We start from the raw sequence: 13,076 nt of genomic DNA, 5'->3' as shown, positions 1-13,076 counted from the left end.
ACTTTTCGTTCTTTTTTTTCTGTTTTTTTTTTTGTCGCGCGTAAAATTTTCGCCGGTTGCACTCGTTGCTCGAAAAATACCTTTTGAAAATTTCCAACGCGCATCGGAAATTTCACACACACGCGGGAAGAAACTTTTCTCAAGGATATTGCACGCGATCGCATCGTCGTGCAAATTCACAAACGTCACGAGTCGACGTTTGAAGGAACGCGACTAATTTTTAACGCCTGGTTTCGCTCGTTGTAGCTCGTTCGGTAGATTTACGTCTTCGAGGAATTCGGTAACTTTTTTATCGTTATTCGGTGCGATTAATAATTTCTTCGCGGTTGGGTTTGGTCCGAAAATTGTCCTTCGTCTTTCACACCGACACTCGATCGATGTACGTTCGACCGTGAATCGGATGTCGATTGTGAATCGTAAGTAGGTGGATCTGTTTTTTTCTGCAAGATCGTTATGCGATATTCGTGCATAGCCTGTTTTAAGTCTACGGACTAGACACTGTTCAAAATAGAAAAATGACGGATAAAATATTCGATGATATTTCATCCTGCTTTCCGAGTCTTTTGAATAATACAACGAAGAATTTGTGTTATTTAAAAATGTTGCAAAATACACGGTAATGTATACGTTACAGTATTGATAAAACGTAGAAAAAACTGTAGAGGAAAAAACTCGAACGGTTTAGTTAATACCTGTTTCTCTGCTTCACTTTTTTTTCAAGTGCAACGATGCATCGGACAAATGTAAATGCACTTTTTGCTCAAATGGAATCGTGTATTTCTTCCATACTTCTATTATCGTTCTATTTATAATGCGATATTACCGTACACTAGAACGTGGCACATAATCAATATTATACTTTCGTGATCGTCGAACATTCAAATTTTCCATGGAATCTTCGCAACACGGTACCCGTACCATCGAACACGCGCGTTAAAAGAAAATACAGACCCGCAACAGCAAAGTCGACCTCGCGATCTTTCCGAGAGAACGATCAAAGCACGCGTACCAAGCCGCATAACTTTCGCGCAAAAGGATTTATTGTACCAGCGACGATTCGGAGTTCTAACCGAGGCGAGCGTCTCGTAGACGATTCGATCCATCGCGGCGGTAAAGACCGAATAACGACCGAACAACGACCGAATACTTCACCGTCGGTGTCGCAAAGACGTCTTCGTTAATCAAATTAGACGCGCGGTATACTCGTTATTTCCCTTCGGGACCTGTCGACTCTCTTGCATCCCATTATGAGCAACATCCACCGTACGAACACGTTCGCGGCGCGTATCGCGAGATCTGAACATCTTCTTGGCTCGACTTTATCACACCAGTGGCCACCGGTGTTGCGAGGGGAAGTTACGAACTGATAAAAGGAATAAATTGAACCCGAGCGCGGCGTTGTAACGTCGTCCACCGCCGATCGGGAGAAAGGAAGAATGACTTTCTGTCTTCGCTCGGATACTGAAACGCGCGTTCAAGGATACCCTCAAGATCACGGTCGCGTCGTTAGTGCTGGACAATCGCCATCTGTCATCGACCGTTTCGCGCAGTCAGTGTCCCGTGTGCTCGCTCGCTCGTTCGTTCGCTCGCTCGCACGAGCCTGGAGCGCGGATACAAAAGAAGAGAAAAACGGTAATACCGTGGATTATCGAGACATATATCACTCGAGGTTTCGACCGTGCATTTGCATTTTCATTCGCGAAAAAAAATCCCCAGACGAGACCCGCTCTCGTCCCCGTCAATCCCGTCTAGAGTCCCTCGTGCGAATAATTGCACATTACGTACCTTCGCCAACACCCTTTTCACCTCTTCCATTCGCCACCTCGCGTTTCTTTTATTTTCCAGCGCCTTTTTTCTTCTCCTTTTCTTTCTTTTCTCGTAAAATTTTCACCGGTTACTCCCGTAGCTCGAATACGTTCCGCGAAAATACTGTACGAAAATTTCGGGACGATTTTTAACGACGTGCATCGGAAATTTCACACACGGTAGGAAACTTTCTTCGAAGATATTGCGCACGATTGCACCAACCTGTAGATTTACAAATGACACGATTTTACAAATGTTTCTACGTTCGTGACTAATTTTCAACATTTAATTTTCATTCGAGATGTATCTCGAGACGCGTCTCGCTCTCGTCCCAATTTTGCTCGTTCACGTGCCCTCGGTGCGAGTAATTGTACTTTGCATACTTTCCGGAGACGATTTTTGCATCTACCGCTTGCCACCTCGCGTCGATAAATATTTCCGACTCGTTTCCGCGTTGCTTGGTCGTTTTGCGCCGGGATGGTCGCGCCGCGTGGACTTCCTTTCACCGTTTCGGAATTCTTCGTCTCTTTATTGGCTTCCGTTACGACGCGCTCGAGTAATACACATCGAAAGAGTAAGTTTCGCGTTGGTATTTATAAACGCGGCGTGGAAACCCGATAAACGGTTGCAGCGCTGGATGCGACAACGGTAAATTTCGTTTCGTCGTTGTCGGATCGTGTAACGGGAATGGAGATGGTTACCGAAGGAAAAAGTTGAGGACGGGTGGATTTTTACACGCGGGGAAAGGAAACGTCGATGATGCTTGGAATTTTTTTCGAGCAGAGATTACCAAAATGTGGGTCGCGAGAACCACCGAGCCGATCTCGAGAGAATCGCGTTAAATGTTGAGGTACAAGAGTACTTTGAATGCGCGTCAGGAGAGCGATTATCCGATCGATGAAATTACGAAAGGTGACTCGTGTAACGGAAGAGGGCTCTTTGAAACGTTTGGAAATGGAAGAAAACGTCACAAGATGAAGTCGAACGGTATAGAATGGAGAATATTCCGATGTTAATGCATCCGAAGAATTCAAACTTTTGAATGCACTTTTTTCTTCTCCACGAGAAAGTATCGAAGAACACGTGGTTCGAAGCTATTGGATCGGAAATGGTTGCAATTTAAAGTTACCGTTTAAAGTATGCATCGGGAGCGATTATCGATCGAAATTATCGTTTTTAAACGCGATTCTCGATACAAAAAGGTTGCACGGTGTTACGGTGCACCGAATAAAAATCGAGATCTACGATCAAGTTTGTAAAATCGGTGTACAGAATAAATGGATGCACGGCTCAATAAGGTAAGAATTCTCGGACAGCAGCTTCCCTATACTTCGTTTTATATTGTATCAAAGGTACTATTAAAACCTATTAGTCACCGTACGATAAATATTATGATCGCCGTACGATCGTATATCTCAAAATACACGGGGAGGATGATGAATCGACGACGAAGCAAGTTTTTTCTTAACGTTCGAGATAAATTTTCGCGGACAACCGGTTTACCGCAAAAGTGGACCGCAAGTTCATCATCCGTCGTAAACGAATAAAAGTTATTCCCAAGTCGGGCGAGCGTGTTCACGGAACGCGAGGCCAACGCCTAAGAGGAAAGAATTAAAAGTGCTCTTAGTATCTTAAAAGCCACTCTAAGTACGTAGACGATTCTTAATGGACATCGTCGCGAATGAATTTCGCTTCTATCTCGGTTTCGACGTAACGTTTAATCCGATGTCTCGAACGCTTTCTGTCTAACAAAAACTTGCTCGAACGAAAACCTCTCGCGATGATAATTCACACGCGAACCGGTGGAGAGCGATCCAGAGATTGGTCCGATGCGAGAAGTAAATACGAAAGCTGGTTTTCAACGGAGCGTAGAAAAACACGGAGTCAATTCTTAAGAAAACGTGCGAAATATTTCATCGACGAAACGGTAACAAAAACCGCGCTATGTTTTTGAGAATTTATTCATAAATGGAAAAACTGTGCAGTTTCATATTTTTTTCTTCTTTCTTCTGTTTTTTTCTTTTTTTTTTCGAAGGAATTTAAATCGACGATTCCCGTAACCGAGAACGAAGCGATTCTTCGCGGAGGTTGTTTGTGAAAAATGATGATCTTTCCTCGTATGTACGTCGAGACGAATGCAATCGCTTCTACAAAGTGTTACTCGTTGCAAGGTCTTACGATGCACCGTGATCACCGGCTAAGGTCATCCGTCTTGAGCATTCCGTTGCAACATTTTGTATGGACATTGAACCTTGATTACGAGGAGAAAGGTCGATGTCGTGCAACCGTGTTGCATACTAACGAACCAACTCGTATTTCGTTTGTTCGGTTTTGTTATTAGAAGAACGAGGACACGAGAGAGTCGTGTTCCATGAATCAACTTTTTTCAATCGTGATTCGGATCATACTGGCATACGACAGCCATACGACGGCCACTGACCGCTCTATGAAAACAATTGTCGCTCGGTCACGGTACTATCGATCGAACCAAATTGTAAATTATTAGAAAGTACGGCAGTTACGAGTATTTCCCTCGACGCATCGTATACAACATCGATCTAAAATACAACCAAATGCTATACAACGAGGTTTCGTCGATACTCGTTAACTTTCTACCGTGCACGTTTATTCTAACAAATTGCCTTCGCGCGTTCATCTTTGTATCCTTTTTTTTCTACATTTTAGATTAATATCGTATATCGCTGCTAAAGAGGAACGCAACAAATCGGTAGTAACGCCGAAGAGAATACTTGAGAAGACTTCGTGTTTTTGATCGTTTAAAAACTGAAATATCGACGAAAAATATCGTTGGAATAAAAATTGAAATTTCAAGTTGCGAGAAAATTGCAGCACCGAAAACAAAACACTCGCTACGTGTACGGACTAGTTATCGCGAGGTAAGATAACGCGTTTCTGGTTTTACGGTAAACGAAAAACGAGACGGACGGAAATTTGCATAATTCTAAAATTTCCATTACCCTGAAGACCATTCAAACAAGATGCACGCAAATAGTGAGTCGCATTTACTCGATGCTCGAACAGATCGTTGACTATATAAACGCCGATCATTTACACGCGATCTTCTTCCGGCACGTAATACCGTGGCTAATGAGCCCACGTATCTCGAGTGCAGGTTACATAAACGTGTGGACACGTCACGAGAAGGAGAGAAGTCGAACCAGGATGAGAGAGACAGACCGATATGGTAGTCGATTTCGAAGACAGGCTTGTAACACGAACAGGAATAATTAATAGTTCTGGAACGGGGTATTATATCCAGTCTTGCTGGAAGCTCGAACACGTGTCATTCGTACGAATGAGAATAGGAAACATCGAGTACTCCAACTTGGTATCGAATTTGTTGACATCGGATCGTTCGACCATGAAATTGTTAACGCGTTCGCATTCCAAGCTTATAAACCCGAACACCGCTGGAACGTTCAGAAAGTTTCGATTTCCGTAACGATAAATATTTTACGTCCTTTCCCGAACGATGAGTATTATTATTCCCGATGTGTCTACGTTTTGCAGTTTGAAAAAAGCTTCCAGTTCGATCCTACGGACAATATTTTTCTCGAGACAAAATTACCCTAATCCCAGACATGAATCCGTGTACTCTAAACGCGTTAAGGGCAGACACTGTTACATTTAGGTACTTCTTCGACTATACCGTGATGTACAATACGAACGGCAGACTTCTCGATAAAAAAGTGTATTTTCACGAATGTAACTTTGCGAAGAAATAAATCAACTGTTCTGGAAGTCGTTAAAAAAAAATATTAGAAACGAAAGAAAAATCTTCACGAGCAACAATCGAGAATTTTATTACGCTTATAATTCAATTTTCATAGACAATCGAGCAAGTAGTTTCTGAGAAAAATTACCAGCTTGAAAAAAAACCAGTTTTGAGGAAAACGTGTTTGACTGTTTAACGATCGAAACGTTTTAGCGCCGAGTAACGAACAAACGTTACGTCTTCGTTGGTACATGGATGTTCTATGAAAATATATCGTTCTTGGAACGTTGCGTTTCTAAAGAACCCAAGGAGAAAATTTCTCGAAATGGACGAGAGTTGTTCGTCGAAAGGATTTGTCTACTTAATAGCGCACAAGAAACGGACAGATGCGAAGCGTATGCTAGCGTCGCGAAGAAGGACGAGGTTGGAAAAATACGTTTCGAAAACGAGGTTTATCGCGAGAAGAGAAAAAGAAAAAAAGGATTCGACTAAGCCACGCCGGATTGAATGGACCAGACGTTAATGGAGATTAATTTTTATTCGGCCTACATCCCACGAACGCCTCCTCCCACCGATGTGAGACAAAGCCTGTAAGGATACAGGGATAAGTATCGTTACATGTGCCAAGCCACGGGGATAGTCATAATGTAAGCATTGAACCGACGACGGTGCCTGAACCGTCCATTGTATTCCGTAGCCGGAGTCGCAGGTTCGGCCAGCCTTGAGGCAGTGAACCTCCCAGCGCGACAAGATGATGCATTGTTACAATGCACGGGCCTATACTTGCCCTTTAGGGTCACGCAGAAAATCGCAAAGGTTAAGAGGTATCAACGTCGGTGCATCTACGTTCGCCCCCAAGCTGCACAACCCGCGGGCGTTCGGATTTCGACGACATCCCGCGCGTTTCCGTTTATTCGGTTCCAGTCTACGAACAAAATGAAGCCACGTTCAACGCAACGACGAAGATAATATACCAACGAACGAACTATACCGAGTCGAGGATTATCCTCACCGAGCGAAGATGTCCACGAGATCTCCCGCGGAGTCGCGTTATTTTATGCCCCGACTTTCGATAAACGAGATAAATATACCAGAGACTTTGACGCAGACGTCGAAACGATCGTGGAATTTTTATCGATAAGTTCTCGCGATACGATTGTGCAACTTTTTTTGATAGTTTGCCACGAAACGGTTGAAATTGAAATTACATTGTAAAAGTTCTCGCGTTATTTTTTTTTACGGAGTACATCTGTAAATGTTACATCGCGTACAATACGAGACATTGTCAAGGGAAACTGTTATCTAGAATGTATTGCGTTATACTTGGTGATCGATTTATTTTTAGAAACTTTTTCCATAGGAACTTTTATCGTGAAAGTTCCATGATATTTTTTCTACGGGAATGGAATGATTAAAAAGTGAAATTTAACTATTTCTTCGATCTCTGCTTTAACGTTTCGCGAAACATTTATAAGACCGTGTACGCGATTTCCAGGTGATTTCAACGTACCGTCTCTTCAGGAATATACCTGACACTGAAACGTACTCGATACCGAGATAATTTCGAAAAATTTCAAAAGTCACAGTGGGATCTGATATTTATAGCGGTCATTTGCTGAAAATAACTGCTGTAGATTCGAGAGATCCAACTATCCTGCAAAGTAGGATAGTCTCGGCGTCGTTTGGGTTCCCAGTGTAACGACATCACGAATACCCCAAGGTGCGAGGGATCAGTCCATGTGGAGTCCTCTGATGGACCCAACTCGGACCACCCTGATGCAAACGATCCCGACTCGGACTAGTTTGGGGTCACAGGAACCGAATCCATGTTCAGTTTCAACCGTAAAGTGACACGTTGCCTGAACAACACCATCATCGACACTATAGGAAAAAACAACAACAAAGGAACCGATACATCATCAAATAGAATGTTTAACACCCACCTGAACAGGATCAACAAGGTACAAATTTCTGTATAAACAAATTCTTTTAAATATACGTGATGTCTGTTTTATCTCGATAGGATGGAATATCTCACGAAGAACAAAAGGTATCAAAAACCGGAGGAAAACGTAATTTAAAGAAAATTATTCGATACGGAGGACATTATGTGGTATAAATAATTGTTCCAAACAATACCAAACAACATTCGTAAAAACATTTGCTCGATACCATCGGTTGTCATGTATCGAAATAAAATAAAAACCTTCTATATTGGTGTTCTTTCGCAAACCTTCGTCACCTAGATCGAACTACATATTATTTCCAAAGAGAGGAAAACGTAAATATTCGGCTCAAAATAACAATATCATCGTCGTACCAGCCATTATTTACCTATCCAATTTGTAAGCAATTTTGATCAACGAGCAGCAAAAGGTCAATATCGAAGAAACATTTGTATTCTGCCGATGGAAACCGATCTACCCGACAACGTTCGACTCGATGATAGGTCGTGATCCTTTTAATTGCCTAATAACAGCACTCGTAACTGCAATTCGTATATCAAGCTGCAAACCACGAAGCCTGAACAGCTGAACTACTTATGCAATCAAAACGATGTCTCTATTTTACTGTGCTACGGCCGTACACGTCAACTGTATGCACGTACACCGGTATCGTAGACCATGCGCGTGCACATACGCGAATATCGACGAGTGTGTTAACAGCGTTCGTTTTATGGACCCGGTTAGATATCGTGGAACACAAGCTATCAGCTAATGGACCACGAGAAACGTATTCGCAACGAAGCCAGATTTAATGCCACGTGCAACGATAATGTCACTGCGATGAATTTTCCGTGGCTCCGTGTCCTCGCGAATAAACCCTTCTCGAACGACTCCTACAAACCTATTCGACGTTTTATATCGTGCACCGGCCTTGAAGACTCAGAAAACTCCAACTAACTCTTCCACTTACCCTTATCTCGTACACTTTCGATTTCGTCAAACGATATCGAGGTTCTTACTCGGATAAGGTTGTTCGAATTGGACGACCGGTTTAAAAAAAAACAACTCGAAATTATTCCCGATACCGGGTGAGTAAATGGATATATATTTAGCCAAATTGACTTTACGCTCCGGATCAATCTGAAAGTCTGATAAAAAAATTGTTCCAAGAAATAGCCAATTTAATTGGTAGAAATTAGTATATTAATTAGCTCGTTATAGAGTCTTCAGAATAGATTCGATCTACGAAATGCGATAAAGACACTATTAGTTTCTTAAATTACACTTCAAAATAAGATTTCCAAATACTCTACTCGGTATATTAAAACAACTCGTAAGTAGTTTGCGATTTACCAGGAAGAACAAAATTTGATACCAAAACATCCAGTCCTGCATACGACGAAGATCGATCCTGATAGAGTACCCGGTGGTTGCTCGTAAAGCGTATTCGTCGAGAAACCCAGAATTTCGAAACACGATCGTTCGGGAATAATCGCGCTCGAGCAACCGAAAATTCGTCGAACGAGTTTAATCAGAAACGACCCGGTTCACCAGAGAGGCGCTCACGACTTCTTAGATGATCGTACCGCGAAAACGAGAAAGCGGAGGTGGCGGTGGAAAAGGTGTTCGCCGGTTAACACGAAGTTCGTGAAGATCCGTGTGCCCCGGGGTTGAACGAAGAGGCTCAATAATGGATATCGATGATGTTGGAAGAGACATCGGCACGTCCGCACGCATTCCGGCAGCCAGTTATAAATCACTGATTCGTATCTCGGTAAGGCCTCCTTAACCAAATGGATGCTACTGTCGATTTGAATTACTGCCCTTACCCGGCGAGAGCCATTGCCAGCCGACATCGACTCCAAACGGTTCAAAGTTCTATGTAAACTACCGCCCACGTTTACATTCTCTGGCTACGTGGTCCCCCCCACCAGCACCCCTCTCCTTCGCGTCCGTCGTGCAACCCTAGGGCCTCCTATGCAAGAAGGCCTCTATGTCCGTGCGCAGCTCTTCTTCGAGTGATCCGAGGAAACGTCTTCGGGACCGCGACTCGGAGAGAGAAAGAGAAAGAGAGAGAGAAAGAGGGGGGGACGACGACGCGCTGTCGCTCATGACTGCCGGGATTTAGAATCGAGGGTGATAGCGGCTGAATAAAAGATGAAGGAACAACCGTGGTACGTATCGCTCGAGCAACGGTGGTGTATTCGTAAAAGTTCGTCCCGTGGGGAAACGCGTGAAAGACGACGTTTCGCGACCTCCTCCTCCTCCTATTTCTCCTCCTCCCTCCTACCCCTCTCCCTCTGTCTCGAGCTTCCAGATACCAGATAAGTCGAAATTCTAGGGACGATTTCTCTTCGAGGTACCTACGCGACGCGTACGGAAAGTACGAGGTTCCTCACCGGGGCGTAAAACCGTTTAAAGGATTCTTTCGAGGTATCCCGGTTTTGCAACATGTTTGGCGCCTATCTTGAACCGCTTTGCTGGATAGTCGTCACATAAATTGAGCCACTTGTCGCATCGTGGGACCAGCTTTATCGCCGCCGAGTCCTTCGCTCGGGTCTGGCTCGTTCGCGCCGATGTCCTTTGGGTCTCTTCGTCGCTTCTTAGATTCCGCGAGTAGATTTCTACAAAGCACGGGCATTGTTGATGCAATTCGAGACTGGTAGCCTGCCTTATTTCTCGACAGTTCTTTTCTCCATTCGTACGTCGATTCTTCTGCAACCGAGATCGAGCTCCCGCTTTGGAGCTATGCTCTCCAACGGACACGTTTCCAACGATCGCGACCCGTTGATTTTCCTACTTGTTCTTCCAACATGTGCGGAACGTGTTCCGTCGTGAATATATTTTTCAGCGATTGCACGATATTAATGTAAATATTCGAGTCAGAGAGGACAACGGGTACGTGTCTCGGTACGTCGGGGTAAAATTTCTGGAGACTGTTGCAGTCGTCGAAACGAGCACAAAAGTCCGAGTAACCTTGAGTTTCAATGTCAATTATCGTGACAATTATTCCCGAGTTACAAGACGTTTTCGACTTCGAAGCTACAATGGCGCGAAAGATTTTATCGCGCGTCTGCCTGTAACTTATCGAGTATTGTACACGCTAGTGCCACGTAGTCGTAGATAACCGATGTCGTTTGGTAACAATAACGAAAGAACTGTGCACTTTGTCAGTTTGACATAGATACGTTGCAATGAATTTCGTAATTGCAGAGTTTCGAACTGAAAACGATTTTAGAATTCTTCGCTTAATTTTTACATTTTTCGAGTAACGGTTCGCACTTCGTAAATAAAAACGGCTCGTAAGTCCGAAACTAATAATAATACACGGACCCGGGTTTATTTTTCTTAGGAGTGGTACGTGCTTTTCGAGTTTGACCTCAACATTCTGGGACTCCTTGTGTAAATGTTTTTGTTTCTGTAGACAATTCTGTACGATGTTTTACTTGTTTATTATATTTGCGAATATTATTATGCGCGGCTGTCCGCGCGTATGGAAGTATGCGTGTGTCGGAAAGGTGAAGGTAGACTGCGCGTCACCTTCTCCTTCGTGGCAAATGATTAGGCGATCGGCAATAATTGTTTTTGGACGATCGAGCGCGTGGCGAAGCCAAAGAGACAAGTATCTCGACTGTGGCTGCGTCTAATTAGCAGGTATTTCCTTTGTCGAAATATACATATTTCTTGCGAGCTGAACCGACTGGTTCGTTATCGTTCGATCCCACGTTACTACCGGTAAATAAATTGTGAAATTAATTCAGCAGAGAAATGAAAAGGTCGAGAACTATATCGTACGAGAGAAAAAAAGTTATGTCGCTGTGCTGTCGCTCGCACGTATTCTCGAGGCTTACAAATGGCGAATGGATTTTAAGAAAAAAAGAGTATCATTTTATTCGCACCTGACAATTTTCTCCAATTTTTATCCTTGCATATTAAATACGTTTGGAAGCCACCACGGGCACCTAACTCGGCGACAAATACAAATCGTTTCTTTTACTTTTAGTACCAATATGCAAATCAAGCTTTCAACGTTTATAAAACGTATTGTAAAGGTAGTCTCGGTCGAGTCGTCAAAAAATTCTCCGATTCTTGCAAAACAGCGAGAAATGCGAGAAACCAAATACAAGATAAGATCTTACAACGGAAACCAGAGTTCACTTTGAAGATTAAATTCTTACTGACCTTGCAATCGGTCTCTTTCCAAATATTTTTTTTTTAAATATATAATAGATAAATATTAAATAGATCAAGATCGCGTCAACTTGTTGGCTACCAACGACGGGGACATTAAGGCATTATTGTACCGTACGATCGAGAATCCTAGTTCCATGAATTCTCACACCTGTACGAACGGAAAAAGAATCACGGCCGCGGTAATCTGAAAAGAAATTCAGTCCGAGGGAATCGAGCGGTCGGGGTATTCGGAGGATTCCGTTTGGATTTATGGCGTCACCTGCCTAGGAATGCGAGAATACAGACAGTAGGAACTATTATTTGTTCCCTCTCGATCCTCCAGACGCGCCGACCTGGCCCGCGATCTGTAAATTGGATCAAGAATGGCCACCGTCCGAACGATCCGTTCTTTCGGCGCGTTTTTTACACCAAGGGATTGAGAATGGTTAGGAAGGTTGTGTGAAGTGTCTGTGCGAGGGCGCGGGAGTATGAGTCAGGTGTGAGACTGCGTGGGCTGCGGAAGATGCGTCTTGGAAATGATTGTCTCCAGTCTTGAGGCTGTCTTTGGGACGAACACCGTCGCGTCTCGGGGGAGAACAATTGTCTATTGTACTTTTTTTCTTTTTTCTTGTTTTTCTTTTCCTTTTTTTCTTTTTTTTCAAGAAACCGAGCGTCGTTTAATGAATCCTGACGAACGACTCCGCGGACAATCGCGCTGTTTCTTTCGGAATTTTAACCACGAATTAACAGCGCGCGATCCTCGTGCGTTTCGTCGAAATACACTCGGAGCTGTTCGTAGGTATTCGAATAATTTGGCCATAGAATTTCGCGGCTTGACGTCACGGAAGAGAAGAAAAAACAAATAGGTGGACGTTGCGTTACGGTTCTACGCGCTAAGAACAAGCTCGAGATAAATTTAAAAGGTCGTCCCAGAACCGCTTGTCGCTAAATTAATAGCTCGGAATGATCGAGTCGTTCGTGGTCGTTATCGGTTCGAAACGGTCCGCCGAGTCGCGTCGCGAATCGTCGATCGCCAGGAATGCCAAAAATGATCGCTCGAGGTCGAGAGTGCCAGGTTATCCGTCAACGCGCGCTCACCGTGTGTGTTTTCAGGGTGACCAGTTGCGCAATCGATGAATTATCATCGATGGTGTCGACGACGCGAGCTACGACCGCGCGCGTTGTTGGTATTCAAGGAGGTGTCCCCGACGCGTAGCATCTTCCACTCAGGAAGAATAATTTTAGCTTCTCCCTTGTTCCACGACCTTGCCAGCTCCGCGAAACCTACGTTTCCACGGAGTCTCGCTCCAGCATCGATAAAATTCATGAACTTCCCCGTGTAAACGACGCGGTACCCGCGAGCATTGTTCGCGGGAGGATGAAAGTTGGATGGAAACCGGCGAGAGAACGCCGAG

The 13,076-nt window shown here is 43.9% G+C and overlaps 1 protein-coding gene and 1 long non-coding RNA gene across 2 annotated transcripts in view; one reads left to right on the top strand and one right to left on the bottom strand.

Moving 5' to 3' along the window:
- LOC143144012 (uncharacterized) overlaps positions 1–13,076 on the bottom strand; it is a 294,077-nt gene that overhangs the window by 50,180 nt on the left and 230,821 nt on the right. The gene's annotated exons all lie outside the window — the stretch shown is intronic.
- Positions 7,296–7,711, top strand: LOC143145066 (uncharacterized). Its single transcript, XR_012991597.1, has 2 exons — positions 7,296–7,503; positions 7,566–7,711. It is a non-coding gene; the product is annotated as an uncharacterized LOC143145066 (long non-coding RNA).

The sequence above is a fragment of the Ptiloglossa arizonensis genome, chromosome 3, assembly GCF_051014685.1.
Source record: "Ptiloglossa arizonensis isolate GNS036 chromosome 3, iyPtiAriz1_principal, whole genome shotgun sequence".
NCBI classification, from domain to species: Eukaryota; Metazoa; Arthropoda; class Insecta; order Hymenoptera; family Colletidae; genus Ptiloglossa; species Ptiloglossa arizonensis.
This window is presented reverse-complemented; position numbering and strand designations above follow the sequence as displayed.